General features: G+C 36.0%; 1 protein-coding gene across 2 annotated transcripts in view; it reads right to left on the reverse strand.

Annotated features, from left to right (window-relative positions):
* Positions 1–16,186, reverse strand: part of Ent2 (Equilibrative nucleoside transporter 2) — a 1,033,466-nt gene that overhangs the window by 599,016 nt on the left and 418,264 nt on the right. The gene's annotated exons all lie outside the window — the stretch shown is intronic.

A 16,186-nucleotide genomic window follows, 5' to 3' on the forward strand; every position in this document is an offset into this window, starting at 1 on the left:
AGTATTTTGTAACCTGTACCTCGTAATCCCCTTATCTCACCAGTGTGTTGTCCAGTATTAGGACAGTTATATTATCTTTATATTTGTGTATTATTTTGTGTGTATTATGTTTACTTTATATGTATATGTTTACTGTGCACTGAATTAAATTAAGGTTATGTTACTGAAATATTATTTGAACTCCCCATTCCCAGCATACCACAGCTACATGCGTTCCCTTGCGTTTCTTCGCTTTTAATTTTTGTTATACCTTGGGTATTCAGTATGCAATTATATTTATTTTTTTTATTTCACATTCTAACACCCAAGTTGTGACAAGTGGCGACCTTGCCAGGATGTAATTGCTAAGTTGGTGATCGTTGTCAGTTATTTGTTACTCCCTTGTGTCCTGTTAATCATTAATCACTTTCTTTTGCAGTGACAGTGCTTTGATTTTGTTCAGTGCTTTAATATGTTTCTTGTATCTGATAAGTGAAGTGTTTTTTTTTATTGTAAACCAAGATGAGTGTTGGTATGTGTAGTTTAAATTCTTACAGTAAAACTCGTTTGGTATTGCACTTTGTACCGCCACACCACACATGTTAGATCAAGTGCAGTAAGTAGCAGTCATAGAGTTTACTCAGTTTAAAGTGTTCACAGCCCTCACTAGTAAACTTTATCAGCGTTAGGGTTAGCTAATAAGTGCTTACTTTCGCTCCTCCATTCCGTGTGTACGGATCATTATTGTTTGTGTATCTTTATATCGAGTATCATTTATCGGTCCAAGTATCGGAGTGTCCATTTTTTTCCCCAAGCCTCTCATGTTTTTCCAGTATCATTAAAAATCTTATTCAAGTATCTTTACGCGGTATGTGATTGTCGGTGACTCAGACGCGAACACTCCATCTATGAATCCTTATCAAGTATCTTTTCCAAGTATCGTTTATACAAACTTGTGTTTGTCTCAGTCTCACACGAACAATAATCTTGGGCATAGGACTAAGGGTATAACGAGACATTAATGAGGGTCTGTCTAGTTATCGAAGGGCTGTTTCAGTTTTACGACCCGGCCGTCCTTGTCTATCGAGTGCTAGTTACAGCTAGTTCAATAATTTCATTTGATTCTTTCCCTGTATTCTTTTTATTGTTTACTATTAATAATTAACCATGTCGTTTAACCTAGATGACTTTGTTGCTAATCCATCTTCGGATAAGTTAGCAGGACCTCTCAGAAAAGATGATTGGAAGCAAAATGCCCATCATTATGGCATTGAAATTCACTATAAGCTAAATAAGACTATGATTAAGAATGTGGTGGTTGAAGAGTTAGTCAGCCAAGGGGTACTTGCGGCAGTCGCCATAGATACTTTAACCCCGGCGAGTTCGGTGTTACCTGACGCTCAGGCTGAACCAGCGGGTTACCGCTCGCCTCCCGTTTTGTCACCTGCTAGGCCTTATCAGCGATTTACTGAAGTCAATCCCTTAGAACTGGAGAAATTAAAATTAGACTATCAATTACAAATGCAAAGAGAACTGTTAGAAAGCGAAAAAGAAAGAGAAAAACTCAGATTAGAAGTAGAAAACGAAAGAGAAATCGAAATTCAAAGAGAAAGATTCAAACTAGACAGAAAAAGGCTTGCATTAGAAAGGGAGAAGCTAGAAAGAGAGTTAGAGTTAAAATCTAAAGAGGTGGAAATAACAGAAAAAAGCAAAGAAAAGGTACTAGAAATACAGGAAAAACAGTTAAAATTAAATGTAGGTAACATGTCCTCCCTCCTTCCTGGTTTTTCTGAAGATGATGTTGATGGGTACTTTAAAACTTTCGAGATTATTGCTAACAAACAAGAATGGCCAAAGGATGAATGGCTTACCATCCTAACTCCAAAATTAACAGGAAAGGCTCTTCGGGTATATAACAGTTTAGATAGGCCTGAGGATTATGATTTTGTTAAGAAACAAGTCTTGTATGCCCATGCTCTTACTCCTGACGGCTACCGACTGAAATTCAGATCCTTAACCAAGTCCCATACCCAAACTTATGTTGAATTTGCCACTGATAAATTAAGACAGTGTAAAAAGTGGCTTGAGGCTATTAATGTAACAACATTTTCAGAACTAGTTAATGCTGTTGTCTTGGAGGAGTGGAAGAATAAGCTTCCCTTCCACTTGGTGAGATATGTGGAGGAAAGGGGTGAGAAGGAGCTGATCCGAGCAGCAGAGTTAGTGGATGCTCAGGCGTTGATGATAGACACGTGGGGGAGTGGAGCTCGTAGGCAGAGCCCCAGTGTGAGACCCCCCTCTGGTGAACACCTTGCAGGAGTGGGGCGAGGTTTAGGAGGCAACAGTTCACGTCCTGCTCCCCAGCCAGTAACCTGTAATTGTTGTAAGAAACCCGGGCATATGATCCAAGAGTGTCGTCATCCTGGGTGTAAAGTGTCCAAAAGTTCTAACACCAAACACACAGTCACTTCTTCTAAGCCAATAGCAGCCTCAAATGTGCCTGGTCCTAATCTCTCTCTCTTTGACCCTTTTATCTCTCAAGGATTTGTGTCGATATGTAAGGGTGATCATAAGTACCCTATTACTATACAGTACTTAGAGACACGGGTGCAGCCCAGTCCATTCTATTATCCAATGTCATTCCGAACATTTCTGATTCTTACACAGGTGAAAAAGTTTTACTGTCTGATCTAACTTGTCAAACGTCTTATCCCCTAGCAGAAATTTATCTTGAATGTGACCTTCTATCCTCCCCTGTTAAAGTAGCCATACGTCAAGACTCCTTGCCTGTACTCGGAATTCAGTTTCTACTAGGTAATGATCTCGCAGGTACCTTAACAGTTCCTCCAGTGAAGACCAGTAGACCAACCTTTACCTGTTAGTCCTACACATGATCTGGATGAAAGACTTCCCCACCTTTTCCCTGCCTGAGCTGTAACCCGGTCTCAAAGTAAGGTCTTAACTGCTCCCTCCGCTAACTTTTCATCCTTAACTCCATCTTTACCTACTACTCCTCCATCCTTTGGGAAGGATGATCTGATAAACAGGGCCATGAACAAAGAAGAAATCATTCAGGCACAACAGCAGGATCACACTCTTTCTCATGTACTTCACACAGCTACCGACAAAACAGATATAGACACCACTCCATGCTTTTATTTTGAAGATGGAGTTTTAATGAGAGCATAGAGACCACCTACCCACAATAAGTTGCAGTCCTGGTCAGAAACCCATCAAATAGTCCTTCCTACATCGGTTCGGAATAGTGTCATCAAATTAGCTCATGATGGTTTTGCAGGACATCTAGGTATCAGGAAGACTTATCTCAAAGTATTGGAACATTTTTACTGGCCGGGGATGCGTAAGGACATTTCCAGTTTCGTGCGGACCTGTCACATTTGCCAGGTAGCGGGTAAGCCTAATCAAAACATTCCCAAGGCTCCCCTCAAGACAATTTCTATCAAAGAAGAGCCTTTCAATAAAATAATCATTGATTGTGTCGGCCCCCTACCTAGGACAAAAAAAGGAAACGAATATCTTTTAACTGTAGTCGATGTGACCACCCGTTATCCTGAGGCGTTCCCCCTTAAATCCATCACTGCCAAATCTGTAATTGCACCTTTGTTATCTATGTTCACCTCTAAAGGAATCCCCTGTCAGATCCAATCCGATCAAGGTACTAACTTTACGAGTGCTCTCTTTCAACAGGTCCTTACTGAGCTGGGAATCAAACATGTTGTCTCCTCAGCCTACCATCCACAATCGCAGGGGTGTCTGGAAAGGTACCACCAGACCCTAAAATCCATGCTACGAAAATACTGCCTGGAGACTGGAGCAAGTTGGGACACTAACTTAGATTGGTTACTTTTTTCTATTCGGGAAGCCAATCACGAATCTATGGGTTTCTCACCTTTTGAGTTGTTATATGGGCGACCCATAAGGGGACCCTTAAAAATATTGAAAGATCAGTGGTTCATGCCCCAGTCAGACAGTCACACTAATGTAAATGCATATGTTAAAAATCTACAAAGTAAATTACAGGAAGTACGTAAGTTTTCTAAGTCCCACTTGTCCCGGCTCCAAGGCAAATATAAAGCCCAGTATGACAAGAAAACGAAAAGTAGAACATTTAATCCAGGGGACTTGGTTTTGGCTTTTCTACCTATAACAGAGAGCCCAATGCAAAAGAGGTTTTTAGGGCCATATAAAATTAAAGAACGGCTGGGACCACTTAACTATGTTCTTGAAACCCCAGACCGACGTAAAAAAACAGCAGTTGGTACATATTAATCTGATAAAGTCCTACCTTTCCAGACCACCAGAGGAGGGTACCAGCAGTTTGCCAGTGACTCTTGTAACCATTAATGATGATGTAGCTCCTGTGGCAGTGACTTTGTCCGAGGAAAACGAAGGCACCCAATCCATTGACTTTCCCTTACCTACCAGTGCCTCATAGAATCAAGAACTATTGCTTCAGTCTGATGAGTATTTTTGTGGGCTTAACCCTTGTCAAAAACAACAGATAATTCACTTGCTAAAACAATTTCTAACTATTACCTCAGAACATCCAGGCTCTTGCAATATTCTTAAACATGACATTCAATTAAAAGATCCAAACCAACCTCCCATTAGACAACGTCCTTATCACCTTAACCCTGTCAAGACTGAAATCCTCAAACAAGAAGTACAGTATCTTCTTGATCATAGTCTAGCCGTACCTAGTCAGTCTCCCTGGGCTTCACCCTGTATCTTGGTTCCTAAACCTAATCAAACTTACCGGATGTGTACAGATTTCCGTAAATTAAACAACGTCACTGTCCGGGAGGCCTACCCATTGCCACTCATTGAAACACTGCTAGATACAGTAGGAAATGCCTCTTTCATTTCTACAATAGACTTACTGAAGGGTTATTATCAGGTGCAGTTAACCCAAAGAGCCCAGGCCCTTTCTGCCTTTATTACCCCATTTGGGCTCTATGAATATCAGGTAATGGCTTTTGGACTTACTAATGCTCCTGCCACATTCCAGAGACTCATTAACTCCGTCATCCGAGACCTACCAGGAGTTCATGCCTACTTGGACGATGTGGTGGTGGTGGCGACCAACTGGAACGAGCACGTGGTGCGTTTGAGAGGACTGTTCCAACGGTTGGAGGACGCAGGACTCGTCATTAACCTCCAGAAGTCAGTGTTTGGTCGTGGCACCGTGACCTACTTGGGTCATGTAGTGGGAAGTGGTACTGTGCGCCCAAAAGAAGCCAACGTGGAGGCGATCCTTTCCTTCCCTACACCCACGACACGAAAGGAGGTGGTGAGGTTCCTCGGGATGGCGGGGTATTACCGTCGATTCTGCAGCAACTTCTCGACTGTGGCGGCACCCCTCACCACTCTGACTAGCCCTGCTCAGCCTTTCAAGTGGAGTCCAGCGTGCCAGACGTCTTTTACCCACATCAAGAACTTCTTGGCTTCTGAACCAGTACTTAAGGTACCTGATTATCTGCGGCCCTTCCACCTGCTGGTTGACGCGAGTGGAATTGGAGTTGGGGCAGTGCTGTTGCAACCAGATCCATACTCCACCATTCTGCACCCTGTGGCTTTCTTCTCTGCCAAATTGAAGAGTCACCAGGTGGGTTACTCAACCATCGAGAAGGAAGCCTTGTCCCTGATTCTGGCCGTTAACAAGTTCAAATGCTACCTACAGTCTGCTTCATGTCCAATCAAAATATTCACCGACCACAACCCGTTAGCCTTCATCCAGAAATCCAAACTAACCAATCAGAAGATTCTTCGCTGGGCACTTACTCTTCAAGAATACCATCTCGAAATTCACCACATCAAGGGATCAGACAACATCATTGCGGACACCTTATCTCGTGCTCCAACAGGTTAACCTCCTTCATGTCCCACTTCGGAGGTCTTCGGTGGGGGGGGGGGTGTCACGGCCACCATTCTCCTTCCCTCGCCTGCCTTCCCTGTACAACAAGCAGGGTGTTTGTTAATTACTTGAGCACTTGTCACGTCTTCTAATTAGCAGTCGCAAGTGGGATTGCTTGCTCCCACCTCAACGTAAGCCAATCAGGATACGCCGTGACTGCTTCTGGCCTGTATATATACAGGGTCTGAGCTGGGTCGGTAGTCACTGGCATCTCATTACTGCTACCCACTGCTACAAGTCTGCCTCCCTCACCTGTATTGTGTCTCGTCTTTGTATCGTTTTTGTGAACTTCTCTGCTGGTCGGCTTTTTCGGCTAAGTATTTTGTAACCTGTACCTCGTAATCCCCTTATCTCACCAGTGTGTTGTCCAGTATTAGGACAGTTATATTATCTATATATTTGTGTATTATTTTGTGTGTATTATGTTTACTTTATATGTATATGTTTACTGTGCACTGAATTAAATTAAGGTTATGTTACTGAAATATTATTTGAACTCCCCATTCCCAGCATACCACAGCTACATGCGTTCCCTTGCGTTTCTTCGCTTTTAATTTTTGTTATACCTTGGGTATTCGGTATGCAATTATATTTATTTTTTTTTATTTCACATTCTAACACCCAAGTTCTGACACTCATGATTATGTATTAAATTTTTTTCTAGGTATTCAACACCACTATAGTCAATTTTTTTTAGCGAGGCAGATTTGCACCGACTCGCTCCGGTGTCCTTTTCGGTCGGAAAAGTTGATTGGTTGGAGAAGATAATTCTAATCAATCAGTGATCAGGAAACTTTTCCGAGCTAAAAGAGCACCGCTGCGAGTCGGTGCAAATGCGCCTCATTAAAAGAAATTGACTATAGTTTATTATTTTACCATAAACTATAATGTTCTAATTACACAATTGAATTACCATAAAACACTTACAAATTACCAAATAAACTCGGGAGGCTTTCCTTTCCCATCCTTTGCTTTCATTTACTTTAAATTCTCCACCATTCCTTTAATTATGTTGAACTTTCAAGCACATTTTGCTATATCTTTTTTTTTTAAATTGCTCTAACAGCCTTAATTTTTGTCATAGAGAGGTCAGGTTGGTCTTCTTCTTTTGGAAAATGCCTGAAGTTCCTCATAAAGTTATAAAAAATATGCAAAAACATGTAAATAACATTGTTTTACAAGAACGTACCGTTACGTCCATGGGGGGTAAAAGGGTATTCCCAGAAAATACTAAATTATCTATGTACCCCTGACATAAACCCTAGAATACGTGACTATCAAAATATGATCAGCATCAGCCATTTGTAGAAGTTATCCTGGGAACTTTCATGAAAACCGCATTAGTGGCTCTGGAATTACTGAGCATATATTTGACCAAGATACAGAAACTTAATGAGGAAGCATACAGTGGCTTATGCAAGCATAACAAAAATTAAAGGATAAATTGAAAATGTTATGATTGGAAGAATTTTGTCTTTTTTTTCTTATTTTTCTTTATAACAGGTATGATATGAGGTATAAAAAGAAAATATAGATGATACAAAAGTTCTATTTTCCCGTCTCCCTTTTTCGTTTGAGAAAAAAAAAACACATCGTGACTATTTATTCTTATAAAATACATCACATGGAAATGACTTAATATGGCCAGATTGTACATGAAAGTAAAGGATCTTTGAATATATATATATATATATATATATATATATATATATATATATATATATATATATATATATATATATATATATATATATATATATATATATATATAATATGTATGTATATATATGTATGTATATATATGTATGTATATATATTATTAGGTAGTAGGTTGGCCAGGGCACCAGCCACCCGTTGAGACACTACCGCTAGAGTTAGGGGGTCCTTTGACTGGCCAGACAGTACTACATTGGATCCTTCTCTCTGGTTATGGTTCTTTCCCTTTGCCTACATAGACATCGAATAGTCTGGCCTATTCATTACAGATTCTCCTCTGTCCTCATACACCTGACAACACTGAGATTACCAAAACAATTCTTCTTCACCCAAGGGGTTAACTGCTGCAGTGTAATTGTTCAGTGGCTATTTCCTCTTGGTATGGGTAAAAGAGACTCTTTAGCTATGGCAAGCAGCTCTTCCAGGAGAAGGACACTCCAAAATCAAACCATTGTTCTCTAAATTTGGGTAGTGCTATAGCCTCTGTACCATGGTCTTCCACTGTCTTGGGTTAGAGCTCTCTTGCTTGGGGGTACACTCAGGCACACTGTTCTATCTAGTTTCTCTTCCTCTTGTTTTGTTGAAGTTTTTATTGTTTATATAGGAAATATTTATTTTAGTGTTGTTACTGTTCTTGAAATATTTTATTTTTCCTTGTTTCCTTTCCTCACTGGGCTATTTTCTCTGTTGGGGCCCCTGGGCTTATAGCATCCTGCTTTTCCAACTAGGGTTGTGGCTTAGCATCTAATAATAATAATATACACACATATATATATATATATAATATATATAATATATATAATATATATATATATATATATATATATATATATATATATATATATATATATATATATATATATATATATAAACTATTTCTCCATCTGCCTGTAAAGAAATGAATGCTCTATTCCTTTCGCCTCTTGATAATTTCTAAAAAAAACTATAGCTACTACTATCTCCTCCATAATTGACCATCTCAAATGTTTCCTCATCACTAAATTCATGTGATTAGGCCTAAGAGTAAATTTGTAAAATGGCTCGCAAAACACTGAAAAAAAAGCTATTTGGTCAAATTTGAAAACTTACGTTATATCGGAAAACCAAAAACCATAATATAGGAAAACTGTCTTTACACGACAGGACAACATATGGTCACGCATATTGGTCCAATAATTTCTAAAGCTTGGGGAAAAAAAAAGTCATAACATTCTGGGACATAGTGGTTCTAACCACTATATCGGAAAGTTAATCTTATAATATTGGAAAAATGATCTCTGCAACTAAGGTTATAATAAGGGAAATTATCTTATGTCAGAAAATCCCAGACATTAATATCTATTTTTTTTTTCGTATTACAAAAGATCTGTCGTATTTCATTGTAATTAGCTTATTTTGTTCCGTTAACGATCTTATGATATTTCAAATATTAAAAACTGACCAAAGAAATCTATGAAATTAAAAGTGTAAGCCGCCAAACATTCAACCTGAAATTGGCTTCTCCCACTATTTAAACCCCTGCTATATTTCAAACGATGAATTGACGAACTAGGAAAATTTCAGGGTATAGACTGGCATAAAAGACCATAAAAAGACTCGAGTGGAAGGATATGTCTAAGGCCTTTGTATTGCAGTGGATTAGTTACGGCTGATGTTGATGATGATGAAGATAAGGACATGTCAGGGTAAATTTTACTTAATTTCCGCCGCTCTATTAGCCGATCGATTGATTGATTGATTGATTTGGAGTTATCTGGCACAGTTTTCTGTTAGCCGAAGAGATGGGTCTTCTTTCCCCTTCAACGCAAGTTATTCTAAACATTAAGCCAAGGGATACTTGACATGTTATTGGAGAAAAAAAAAAAAAAAAAAAAAAAAAACTTGCCAGGCCTTACGACACTACAGGGAAGAATATCCCTCGACCCCCTGGGGGCACCACATCTTTAAGATACTTAAAGATGAACTGAAGATTTTCCCCTTGTGAACCCCGTGACCTCGGTGGAGGGTCACACGACGGAGCATAACAGGATGTTTCTTTACGGGTGTTTGGGTACTTAATAAAGAAGCCCAATTGGCAAGTTACTCTACTGGCCCAAAAACAGGAAAATTGATATTAGTTCAAGGGATATTTATATGGATGAGATAGCCTTCTCCTGATTTCAGTATCTAAATTTTCGTTTAGAATGTTCCGATATCTGTCATTTTCAAGAGTCAGTTTGAATATGGAATACTTGTATTGTTTGTGATGTATTGTCACTCAATAAATACCATTTCAAACTAATGCAACCTTCAAGAGGAGGTAAGAATTCTCTGCTCTACTATGAATTGGTAATCATAATTCCCTTACCATGTCAGTGGGTCGTGTCGAATGGATTCATTCAAACAGTTGAATCCCATATTATTCATTAGAAACCTGAAAAAAAAACTAACCTAGAGAAATAAAAATGTCCAAAACCGGTTTATTCGACATTTACGGTTCTCTTGATCTTGAACTCCATGTAAGAGGAAATAAAAAAAAAAAAAAAAACACCATCAGTACATGGATATCAAAGACTTGATTTACAAAGAAGTAAGACTTAAATGAGTTATTTTCCATTAGTCAATGATATCAAGGTACGCATTCCATCCATGAATAATTCACCTTCATCCATCTATCGATTAGAAGCTGATCTATTTTCCAATGAATACTATTTTCATATCCATGAAATATTGGATATTGGACTTGAGCCAGATATATACTGTAATAGGGACCAACTTGCGAGACTTGATAAGAAATTTCTTTTTCTTAAAATGACGTTCGAAGGTTTACTTTTGAATTTATAGTTCAAATTAAGCAAATATAATTAAAGGGAAAATTTTAACGAAGACATCATAATTAGAAATAATCTTAGATAAAAAAATATTTCCACAAACAGATGGAAAAAGCCATAAAACTAGAAATATAATGGTGAAATAACTATGAATATAAAAGAGATAACTATAAAGCAAATGTGTATTTCCGAATAAAAAACAAGATACAAAACCTACGTATATGAAATGTTCCTTAGAGATAAGAAAAAAAAAATAAAAGAGGCATGAATAGCCTTAAAATTCTGGCTTCCTTCCTTAAAGGGGGATTTACCGATTCATCCCCGCTAGATAGAAAAAAAAAATAAAACCATTCAAGTGAAATCTTACAGCATATTGAACTTATAAGAACTCTCTGTATTATATGGCAGATTTTTTTATTTATTAAAATAAATTAATTAATTTCACCTTTTCCAAATAGAAAATATCAAGGGAACCTTGGTTCGATTTATTTAACATAATATCAAAATATTACTAATTCACTCAAAGAACATTTTTTGTTCTACTTTTAAAAGTACAAAATGGATCCCAAGAAGTCTTTACCTAGCCCAGACTTGAAGAATGAAAAATTGAAAAAATAATTGAAGGAGGAAATGCCAAACTTAACAACGAAAGATGAACAGGGCAGAAATGGTAAAAAAACAAAGGAAAAACAAGTAAAGTAATTCAAATGCGCTTTTAAGGTCAAAAAAGGGACAAGTGAACTGTTTCTATGTTTCATTGTATTTTTTATGGGTATTCTGGTGTATCAAAACTGACTTTTAAAACCAGTAATCTTTAGGGCTTGTTCAATAAGAATGTTGACTCTTTAAAATACTACTACTACTACTACTACTACTACTACTACTACTACTACTACTACTAATAATAATAATAATAATAATAATAATAATAATAATTTAGAGGACAATAAATTCAATGTACAAATATAAAGCTTATTAAAACTAAAGAACGATGATGATTAATCAAAATAATAATAATAATGATAACAATAAGAAGAAGAAGAAGAAGAAGAAGAAGATGAAGAAGAAGAAGAAGAAGAAGACGAAATAATGTACGAGTATTATCGAGAAAGAAAGAACACCCATTTCTCAACGTCTCCACTAGATCCTTAAAATATATTTCAAGAATACAATAAAAATACCAAGAGAGAATCCAAAGGTCACCCAAGGTGGAACTCGTCCGTTCATTACATCAATAATCCAATGCCTGAAAATAGTTCATACGCTAAAGTGAATCTAAAGAGGATAAGGTATATTTTTTTCATTTTAAAATTGAATAAAGATGTGTGTGTACAGGATAATCTCTCACAATGCCAAAACTAAGTTCATTCATAAACAAAGCATCAATCTGTGTAAATACAAAATGCATGTTCAGATTATTGTAGTGGCCGATACGGTAACGTCCCTGACTAGTGATCGACAGACTGGGATTCGAGTCCCGTTCAAACTCGTTGGTTCCTTTAGTCACTGTAACCTCACCATCCTTGTGAGCTAAGGATGGGGGGTTTGGGGGAGCCTATAGGTCTATCTGTTGAGTCATCAGTAGCCATTGCCTGGCCCTCCTTGGTCCTAGCTTGAGTAGAGAGGGGGCTTGGGTGCTGATCATATATGGTTAGTCTCTAGGGAATATTCCTGCTTGATAGGAAAATATCACTGCCCCTTGCCTCTGCCATTCATGAGTAACCTTTAAACCTTTATGAAGTAAAGTTGTCAACGCGATACTGATACAAATGGAAACTTGGAGAAGCACACATAACTAACAGTAAGAATATAATTGATTAATATTTCGTATCCGTACGTTAACTAATCTATATTCATTCTACCAAGTAAAAGACTACCACTACAAATTAGAAATCGTTATAACTAGTACATTCATGATCAGAGCGATATATTTATATATATATATATAATATATATATATATATATATATATATATATATATATATATATATATATATATATATATATATTATATATATATATATATATATATATATATATATATATATATTATATATATATATATATATATATATATATATATATATATATATATATATAACATAATGTTTACTTTCTCAAAAAAAATTTATCATCATTACTACTATTATTATTATCAATATTATTAAGTACAATCCTCATCGTAGTAAAAAATATACACTCGAGAAGACTGATAACATTACCAATCACAGCACTGCTAAACATAAAGCAAAAGAAAATTATTCTATTATATGTGCAAAATAAAAACATGAAAAATCAGGCAACTTTAGGTAGGACGAGACCAAAATAGTTTCGAAGCCAAGAAAACACACCACACTTCCAATTACCACGAATCTGAAGCTCCCCTCATCCAACAACTGACAGGTCATTAGCTTTATAAAGGTTACTAGCCTTAAGAGAGATGAAGAGAAGAACTCGTAAACCTCAGTAGTCCATTTGAATAAATTAAGAAAAGCACCTTCGTAGACAAGAGGTTCATTTTGGTATGATGGTGCAACATCCATTTAAGAAACACAGCATACGCTTTCTTTGCATTAAAAAGGGACTACTGTTGATGCTAATGCAGAGATGCTTTTGGAAGGTGATGAAGCAATATCCTGTTAACAAGCGAATATGGAATCACTTGAGCTATCTAAATCCTCGTTAGGAGCAGAGGGAATTTAGTGAATTCCTCATTAGAGTTTTCTAAGTTTTAATTCATTCAATACAAAAAAAAAAAAAAAAAAAAAAAAAGATGATTATACAATGAGGCCAAATCAATATATCATAATCACTTAACTTCTGTTCAAAAAGTATTCACAAGTCAATGATTCAATTTAAAAACATATTTAGATGAATAGTGAAAGGTGAAATTGTGAATATAAGCAATTTTTTTTCTTCATGTAAATATATTATGATGTACAGTATATACAATACTGAAAATTTTAAAAATTATAAATGTATATTTCTTAATAAAAGAAAATAAATACGAAAATACTAATCTAAGGCCAGAAAAATTCATATTGAAAGCAATTTGCATCTACTTTGTGAATCATATCTCATACTTGGGGATACCAGTTTATACCAGAACAGCGGGTAGCCTCTGAATTAACTATCACACACCCGGGCAACGAATTCTGGACCTAACAACCCTTCCTAATCATGCTGGGTTATCGATAACTACAATCTTTTTACCGAAGGGGGAGGGGGTCGAACTCCACAAGAGAAGATAGAGCTTCTTCGTTTATTTCCACATCAGACTTTGGACTCTAAAGGGAAAGTGTATCCAAAATGATAAAGCGGTCTTAGTAAAATTAAAAAATGCTTATCACTAACTGCTAATCAACTATAACGCGGATGATAAGCACTTCATACTAACAACCAAAAAAATCTATCATCACAACACCATAAAAGAAAAAAAAATCTATATTTATCATCTTTTTTTCACAAGTATTTGTCAAGACAAAGCGCTCCCCCTGGAAGAGTCGGAGCACAACATTACAGTAGAACTGTAAACCGCTGGAAACGACGTCTGCAAAGAAAGTTATTTCATTAAAAGTTTTAGTGTTCCATTTCCTTTGAAACTCTCCGTAACTCTGCGGATCGCTTCAATTTCTGTTCCACTGAACAATGTCAAGAGATGCATAAGCAATGCACGAATAGTATACATTTATACGACTTTATTGTATTCGAATCAATAGAAAATCTCTCTCTCTCTCTCTCTCTCTCTCTCTCTCTCTCTCTCTCTCTCTCTCTCTCTCTCTCTCTCTCTCTATCAGGAATTTACGTAATATTAATACATAAGTATATAAAAAGGTGCCGCAGATAGAATCAATAAAAGAAAAAAAGGCATAAAGTAATTAAGTATAAATATTGGCAAAATACAAATCAATATATATTAAAGAGCCACGAATAAGGTTCATAGAGAAGATTTATCATATTAAAATCTGATAAAATTGGATGTAAATTATTATTTTTTTTCGGCAAGGATGGCACATTCTTTAAAAAAAAAAAATAGCAAAAGATGATTGATTTCTTAACAAAATAACAAGGTCGAAGACGATAGATATCTTGAGCAAAGAAAAATGGTAAATCTTACAACAGTCGACGAAAAGGGAAACTGGTATTGGCAAAAAGTGCTTGAAAGACAAGAATGGCAATCGGCAAGAGAGTCGGTTATTTGAGCCTTTGGAAGTGACGAGACAATTTTCCTATGCAAAAGAGAACCGAAAAAAGCAAAGATGTCCATCAGACAAAATTAGGAGCGAAGGAAAAAAGTATCGCTATTGGATGGAAGCGAGAAAAAACATGAAGGAAAGAAAAGAGAGATAAATCATTCCCTAAATATATATATATATATATATATATATATATATATATATATATATATATATATATATATATATATACGTGTATATATATATATACATATATATATATATATATATACATATACATATATACATATATATATATATATATATATATATATATATATATATATATATATATATATATATATATATATATATATTCCCTGCTGGGGCCCTTGGGCTTATATCATCCTGTTTTTCCAGCTAGGGTTGTAGCTTAGCAAGTAATAATAAGGATAATAAATGTATATATATATATATATATATATATATATATATATATATATATATATATATATATATATATACAATTCATATTCAATTCCCCGGCTGCCTTTATATATGTTATCTTAACAATATAAACTCGTGGATCAATGGATAAGCAATTTGTTACCTCCAAGAGACCCAAGAGATGGCTCACCAAAGGGTGCTTGTGAAGATTTGTGGCAAATAAAACAAGATCCTGAAGATATATATAACTATTGGTGATTTCAGCTGTCAAGGAACATCCTACCATAAATCCTTCACTACGAGCAGACTTGAATCATCCCTCCATAAAAGGATCTTTACCTTGCTTTAATAGGTATACAGGAAAAGACTTTGATTCATTTGCATTATGAAAGTTAAGAAATAAAATACGTTTATAAAAATAACTATAATGTATGGGTATAAAATTACATTTTCAGATTACCTCGATAAAATGTGGGAAAATGCAGGACCTTAAGCTGATCAAAGAATTACATTTTAAAAGTGTGTACATCTACTTGTGTGACTAATTAAAAACGATGATCAAAGCCGTAAATTTTAATTGGCATATAACCAACAAACCCAAATAAAGTTAAATATATAAAATGGTTCTTCTCAAATGACTAAACAAACAAAAACTAGAACCCACTCAGTAAAGTGCAAACCTCCGCTGCTGCAGCTTATGTCTCGACCTTAACAGTGACCTTTGACCTAACATGTATTAATTTTCGTGGATTTTCATATACTCAAATATGAACCAAGTTTAAAGTCTCGGTGACAATGATGTTCAAACTTATGGTTGATTACATGACGTGAATTGGAAATTTTGCTTGACCTTGACCTTCCAAAATTTAACCATTTCCAGCTTTTTACATTAGTTAATGCTTGCAAGTTTTCATTATTCTACGATTAAAATTGCAACCAGGATGCTGTTCACAAACAAACACACACACACAAAAAGGGGGTAAAATATAACCTCCTTCCAACTTCGCTGGCGGAAGTAAAGATAAAAAAATAAGTTCGGTAAAGACAGTATCATTATCTAGAGTAACATTGACTTAAGAGTAATGTCACCTAAGTAGGCTTAATGACGAGAAGGGTCTTCATC

This window comes from Palaemon carinicauda, chromosome 40 (assembly GCF_036898095.1).
Source record: "Palaemon carinicauda isolate YSFRI2023 chromosome 40, ASM3689809v2, whole genome shotgun sequence".
In the NCBI taxonomy this organism is placed as follows: domain Eukaryota; kingdom Metazoa; phylum Arthropoda; class Malacostraca; order Decapoda; family Palaemonidae; genus Palaemon; species Palaemon carinicauda.